Source organism: Schistocerca gregaria, chromosome 4, assembly GCF_023897955.1.
Source record: "Schistocerca gregaria isolate iqSchGreg1 chromosome 4, iqSchGreg1.2, whole genome shotgun sequence".
Taxonomy (NCBI): Eukaryota; Metazoa; Arthropoda; class Insecta; order Orthoptera; family Acrididae; genus Schistocerca; species Schistocerca gregaria.
The window spans coordinates 231,658,990-231,666,758 of NC_064923.1; the positions used below are offsets into that span (position 1 = coordinate 231,658,990).

The 7,769-nt window shown below is 39.3% G+C and overlaps 1 protein-coding gene across 6 annotated transcripts in view; it reads right to left on the reverse strand.

Moving 5' to 3' along the window:
• LOC126267368 (uncharacterized) overlaps positions 1–7,469 on the reverse strand; it is a 48,851-nt gene extending 41,382 nt beyond the window's left edge. The window contains exon 1 of one of the 6 annotated variants that reach the window (XM_049972545.1): positions 7,083–7,469. The gene's annotated coding sequence lies outside the window, so the exon portion shown is untranslated. Of the gene's footprint in view, positions 1–441; positions 1,106–7,082 lie in introns of those variants that run through there. The other 5 variants (XM_049972544.1, XM_049972547.1, XM_049972541.1 and 2 more) reach the window with 5 other exon arrangements.
• Positions 7,470–7,769: the final 300 nt, after the last annotated feature.

The following is a 7,769-nucleotide window of genomic DNA, read 5'->3' on the forward strand; positions in this document are numbered from 1 at the left end:
ACAAACGTTAAATGACAGGTATCTGGCTACAGGGCTCTCTTTGTTGAAGCAATGGGCAGTTCATTAACTATACGGTAATTTTTTGGGGATGAAGTGGCAAATATCAGGAAATCTAGTTCATACACTGAATAGTGCGCTACCCTACCTTGTAACAACATGATAAAAATATTTTTCAAAATATCACAGCTGCATATTACAATAATTGGTAAAACAGAAACTAAAACCACTGCCACTGTAAAATGTAATCCCCCCCCCCCCCCCCCAAACACACACACACCAAGGTTTAGCTTCTCCCCGCCGCCCCCCCCCCCCCCCAAGATACCTTATTGGTGCCCCTGACTTAACCATAGGAAGTCAAACCATGACATTTATAGTTAGCACAATAAGAAGACAAAGCAACACTCGGCAAACCCCTTGCAGCCCAAATAATGAAATACATACGTATACGTATTTAATTCAGTACCGATCAACCTCCGAATTCGCAGCACTCCCTACAACCACATACGCAGTCGCGTAGCTCTCTGGACTCCTAAGAGAGCCTCTATATGTTACGGGATTCCCCTACCGTGACGATACATTGCAGCTTCCCCCTTAAAAACATTTAATGCACCGATTCCGGGAAACATGCAACATTTCTAATATCTGCTGCTTCCAAGATGTATAAAGATGTATAAATTATAAAATTCAGATAATAAAGCAATGCCGGTGCAATCGTATGCTTAGCATTCGTGGTGGAATAGTCGTTCCCCTGCTTTCGTCTTTTGGTATGGAAAAGTATAAAAGAGTTTTGATGTTCTTTAACTGGGATACAAAATTATACCTGTTTAAATAGTTACTAAAAAAGGAATTTTGGTAATGCAAAACTAAAAGTAAGTGTACCGAAACTTTCTTAACAATATATACATAAAGTGTTCTACCGGTATTATAAATTACTCGGTATCTGAAAACGGTATTGCGAAGTTTAACGTCGCTAATGTGTTCATAATATTAACGAATTACTGCTTTGCAGTTCAGCGTCTTAATGGATGCTGGCCTATCAGCGTAATACGGTACTAGATAATTCTATTTGGCTGCCTGTTGACGCGACCTTCGAAACAGGAAGGATCCTAGTTCTACGAATTCGCTCCGAAGGCGTCCGATGGTAGCCGAAATATTACGAAGCAGACCCTGGCCTAGCTGTTTCACTCCGTACGCCCGGCAGACAGACGAATGGACTAGAGATGGGTCGACGGTTCATTCCCGTGAACTACTTCATTCATTTCAGCCTTTGCCGTGAAGCGTTCAAATGAAGTAGTTCATTCATGAACTACGGAAGCCTGGCGAAGTTGCCCAGTTCGCCGCTCAGCCGCGGCTACGCTCGTTTCGGCTCGCTCGTACAATAAAGCTTCGTAATACTTCGTAATTTTACCAACAGATGGCCAAACTATGCAGTAACGTGCGCGCGACGTTTGACGCTCTCACAGCGTGAGTCAACTTAAATAGAGCATGGTCCAAGGGCCAAAGGAAAGATAAACAGAAAAGCCTGTCGCATATAAAAAAGGTATTACATTTAATCTTGCTCGACATTTTCTCATGAAGCGCCAAAAAAGTCTTTATCTGCCAAGTGAAACCTTATTTGTTGTATTCATGGACTGAAAACTAGGGCTACCAACGAAATGCAGACCAATTTTATGTTACTTTTAAAATTTAATCCAAAATAGAGTGAGTATGTTTACCATTGCCACAAAGTCTATATACCTACGTTAAGTAATTATTCAGAAGTTTTCCTGTAGATTTTATTTTCGTTGAGAATAGTAACCCTCCAAATACAAAACGTAAACTGTCACCTGTAGTCACTGGTACGATTTAAGGTAAAATACCTCTTTATTTTATTTGGAAAGCAGTTTTGTGTCTGTTCACTCTTATACAATGGCTAGCAACTCGCGATCGCGTAAAAATAGTGAAATCTGGGGTTTCTTCGCTGACTTAGGTGATGGGAAAGCAAATTGCAACTGTTGTTCTAAGTGTATTTCATATAAAGGAGGAAATACATTTAATCTAGCGCGTCATATTCGAGTGCTGCAACCAACAGTGTCTCTATCAGCCGGCGCTTAGTGCCACCTGCTCCTGCATCTTCCGACATTTCTTGGACAAATAACCCGGACAATCCGGAACCAACATTAGCAATTGCCAGAAGCGAACAGCAGTCGGTGCCAGAAAATAACAGTATCACTTCATTATCAGACAGCAGACATCAATATCACGGAACATCACCTATGTATTTTCCGAAACCCCTTTCGAAGAAAAGAAATCAGGAGATAAGTTTCGCACTTCTGGAGACTGTTGTGAAGGATTATTTGCCCTTCAACATATTGGAAAGCAAACATTTCCAAAGTTTTGTAGGCAAACTGAATCGTGCTTACAGAATGACAGCTCGGCAGACCATTTCCAATACACTACTACAACAACAGTGCGTCATGATGAAAGAAATTGTGAGAGTCAAAATTAATTCTGCGGAAACGGTTGTGCTGACAGTGGATGGGTGGACCTCAACCACAAATGAGAGTTATTTGTCGGTGACAGCACACTACGTTACAGACCTGGAGCTGGCGTCTTCCCTGCTAGAGTGCTTTAAATACAACGAAAGGCACACGTCAGAAAAACTCTCCGAAGATCTGCGACGTGTCACAAGGGAATGGGGTATTCAAGAAAAAGTCGTGTGTGTTGTTAGCGACAATGCTGCTAATATTGTGGCAGCTATAAGACTCACAACCTGGAAACACATCACCTGCTTTGCACACACATTCAATTTAATTGTTCAGAATGAGCTTACGCACATTCAACCCCTTCTGCCCATTTTGAATAAAGCAAAAAAAAAAATTGTTGAATTTTTTAAAAGAAGATCGCAGGCCTGCGCGAAAATGAAAAATATCCAGGAACAGTTGAAAGAGCCAGTTCTGGCACAGAACACAAGTTGGAATTTAACCTATGATATACTGTGAAGAATAATCGAGGGTAAGAATTCCCTAATGAAAGTTATTACTCTGAATCATCCGGATCTTCCAAATCTGACTGCACAGGACATTGCAAGTGTAACACAAGCCTGTGACCTGTTGAAAGTTTTCAAAGACTGCAGTGAGGAAATGTCAAGTGAAAATGTTGTCACTGCTTCTGAAGTTATACTCCTTAGCCGCTCGTTGAAAAAATGGTGTTGCAGGTTTGTTAATAACACTGAAATTCATGTAGATGTGCAACAGATGGCCGAAAAGTTAGCTGAAGACCTAAAACGACGATTTCGAAATATAGAGGAAAATTCCATTTTCAGAGAAGCTATATACTTCAATGGATCCCCTGTACAAATTACATGTTTTTTTCTGATAAGAATTCTGTTGAGAAGGTGAAATTAAACCTGATCAGGTACTGTGAGAAATTTATGACGAACACATCCACTGCTACTGCAACAATCTCAGTTCCAACCACTGAATCTAGTTCTGGTCTCTGGCTCGAATTTGATGAAGTGTTTTGCAGGCTGCAGAGTAATCCATACCCGAGAGCTGCTGCAATAGTGGAAATATTTACAAGAGCGCCTGCAACAGAGACAAGGCAATCCACCTCCGTGGTGGTCTGAACCGCTGTTAGTATACCCCTCATTCTTTGAATTTGCAAAATACGACTGTGTATTGTTGCAACCTCCACGCCATGTGATAGAGTGTTCTCGGAGGCATGACACCTTATAACTGACAGAAGAAATCGCCTGACAGGAAAAAAAGTGGAATAAATCAACGTTTTTAAACGAAAATCTCTGAACATTCGCCAAATCCGTTGATGTTTATCCATAAATACACATGTATCTTTTTAAATTTAATTAGGACAATCCTCAAATTGACATTTAGTGTAATTATGTCAATAATGTGTACGAGATAAACATTCCTACATGAACGATTATCTTTCAAGCGTGGCTTCCACGCATGCTTCTGTTCCAGACTCACAACGTAAGCATTTTATTTACATGTTGGCTGTGTGTGTTCACACAGCCAGCCTCTTCGTTTGTATCTTTAATATTCATTTGTCTGCAAGCGCTGCCAACGGTAGGCTGGCTACCCGTGGACGCGAAGTATAACTGCACAAACAGTCACGGGTAATGATTTCAGCACTGTTGAGTCCATTCTAAAAATTCTAGGTAGTAAAGTTTAAATGCTGTTGAGCTAAGTCTTCTTCAGTAACTAAAGCAAACTTAACTGTATTTATATCAGATTTAAGAAGACTGTAAATTGTTAAACAGAGCTACTACACTGAAGAACTAAAGAACCTGGTATACACGCCGTGCGCGAGCACGCGGAAGTGCCCCAGCACTATATTTCATATCCACTATTTTGAATAATTTATCTTGAAAAGTTGCCAGATAAACATGAAATTATAAATTTTATGAAAGAACAGAATCCATTGCTAAAATGCAAGAAGAATAGTGCAATACATTCATGGGATATTTTAGTGGTCATTAGTTCATTCTATTTCTTCTCGCTGTTACAAGTTTTTAAGAAGCAGTGGTACAATAACTTGCCTAGCCCTGATACTCAGATTAGAATATGTGGTGCATTTGCTACTAATCCTGCTCTTGAACAAGTACCTGCACGTTTTGTTGGATACATAACTAAGAAAGTGAGATTTTTAACTGAAGAAGCCCGGACAGTTCTCCTCTTGATGGATGAAATCCATTTAAAGTCACAAATGGACTACATAGGGGGAAACATAGTTGGACAGACTTATAACAGTAGTGAATGTGCATCTGCAACCTACGTATTCATGGTGCATAGTTTGGATACACAGTACACTGATGTAGCTCATATTCTGCCAGTCAAAGTCATGCAGGCCCCTGCTCTTTTCACCTTCTGTAAAGATATCGTATTGAAGTTAGAAAGCATAGTGTTTGAAGTTCTTGGTATTGTATCTGATAATAATCCCATCAATAAGAAAGCTGTATCTTACTTCAGTGATCCACCCGAACTTAAAATTAAATACCGACACCCTTCTCCAGGCGCTGGAAGTGGGCCTTTTTATTTTCTATTTGATAGTGTGCACCTATTAAAATGCATACGTAACAGTTGGCTAAATCAGAAAGAAGAGATTCTAGAGTTTCTGGATTTTAATAATGAGGTGGATGGTAGTTTTGCGTCTTTCAATAGTCTGAAATCTCTTCATTTGACTGAAAAGGCAAATTTATTGAAATTTGCAAACAAGCTATGTCTTAAATCACTTTATCCCTCAACCATAGAAAGGCAGAATGTAAAACTTGCTCTCCATATTTTTGACCATACAACAGCTGTTTCTCTCAGGGAATTAGGCTCTAAACACAATATTGAATACTACAATGATACTGCAACTTTCATTGAGATCATTTGCAAGTGGTGGGATGCAGTTAATGTAAAAACTTTATTAGAAGGTCATAGGTTATTAAATAGGTTTAAAGAGCCAATAACCAGGAATCCTGAGCACATACTAGAGTACCTACATCAGTTTGCAAATTGGTTAATAAAGGAAAATTCTCAGGGTTTAATTGGTATTAGCAGACAAACACATTTAGCTCTTAGGCATACCACTCTTGCATTGGTGGATCTGGCTAGGTATTGGCTCAATGAGAAAAAGAGGCAATATTTTCTAAAAAGCAAGGTTCAAACTGATGACCTGGAAAGCAGGTTTGGTAAATTTCGTCAGATGAGTGGTGGTAATTACCATGTGTCAATTAGATAGATTTTTGAGACTAAAAGTAAACTGATGGTATGAAACTATGTATCATTAATATTAAAGTCCAAAAAAGTAGGTGGTGATGTAATTGCCAAGGATATTTTTTCTAATGAGACAGACATAAATGGCCTTCCAAAAGTGATATATAATGATGAGTTAAATGTAGTTGTGGAAGATATTGATGTATAGGAATTAGATGAGGATGTGTGGCCTGTATTTCACTACATAAGTGGTTACTGCTCATATGCAGTCATTAACAAACTTAAATGTGATTATTGTAAAATGTATCTAACAGGAGATGATGAGACTGTGAAAGATGACAGAAATCATTTAACAACTGTGACCAGTAGAGGTGGTCTCTGCCATCCTAGTCAGGATGTTGTAGCATGTGTATATGTTACTGCACAGAAACTGCTTACAGAAAAAGAAGAGTTATTTCTTCGGGAAAAGTGTCAAAGAAATGTATTGTTTTGTGTATGTCATAGCAGCTTGCCTGATGACTTATTTGTTGGGTTTGCTTGCACTGCAAATCACTCTGTACATGAAATCATTGACAATAATATACTTGGAGTGGCTGTCAATATTCTTTTGAATAATTATACAAAGTGGGTCAATGACATTGTTAATACAAATAATGCTACAACCCTCAATAGAAAGAGAAGAATGGGCTGAAAATTTGGCTCTGTTTATTTTCTTGTGCTTTTAGATAATAAACAAATATGGTAACTGTGTAAACATAAATACTAATTCATTGTTTATTGAATTCCCAAACTTTTCCTTGATTTCTGTAGACAGATATTTATACAGATGATTCATGATTTCACTTAACTTCAAATTACTTAAGTTTAAAGGTGATTTTACAAAAAAATAGTTTATCGTAAAAAAATAAATTAGAATTTCTTTTTATTTTAGATAAATGAATTATTTCATAAACGTAAAGTCCAATACACACTTGCAGCTACAAGTCTTTCTCGACTCATAGTGTAGTGGTACGACTCTTAGCTGACATCACACAAGCAGTGTACAGTGTGTTACCTGTAAGACAGCAGAGTTGTGAAGGGAGTGCGGGGAGAGGAGGAAGCAAGCATTGGCTGGCGAGGGGAGAGGAGCCGTTGGGGGGGGGGGGACAAGGCACGCCTACCAATATATATATATATATATATATATATATATATATATATATATATATACTATGCGCTCACAAACCATTTGGAAATGTACTGTAATATGAATGTGTTTCGAAATAACACAGTAACCAGTGGTGTTTCCATACAAATACGGTAGCACGAAAAAATGAAATATAAGGTATTTCGGACTCCTTCAAAGTGATCGTGAACAAAATATCTGAAATGGAAACTCACCTTTTCTTTCCAGGCGTTTGTAGTGATACGTCAGGATGATTCTTGGAAAACTGTTTGAATCTTCCAGTGCTACGAATGCTTTGTGCTGTGTATGTGGCAGCTCTCACTGAAGATTTGTAAATGGGGTGAAGCAATTTTTTCTGCTCCCTTTCCCTTTCGCAGTATTCAATCAAACGCAATATAATTTTGCGAGCATCGCTACGTAATACTGGTTTCCTTCTAACTGTAGGCTTACTGGTAGGGGTTGTTGGCGACTCCCGAGATGGGCCAGCAACTGCATCTTCACTCATTTTGATAATGTTTAGCACAACTTCACAATAAAAACACGCAGAACTGTACATCGCAAAATAATAACGAAGCAGACGACAATGGCTACCTTGTACAACATAGTCAGCTACGTAATGTTGGCAGCAGCAGTCGAAACTGCGTGCCTACCGAAGCCCCCCGACGTTTACCGACTTCTACCGATTCAGGACTAGGGAGAGGCCTGCCATCTAAAAGTTTACACACTGTAGTGGCCTTGTTCCTAGCTGGCACTGCCCCAACCCCTCCTAAACCTATTGTTCCCCACAATAGGTTCCCACAAACACCGCGCGATTCGTAGACAGGCAGTAGAGGGAGGACTGAAGTGAAAGGAGAATGAGTGACGTAGCGCCGATGTAGTTGGGAGAGGGAGAGGGAAAGAGA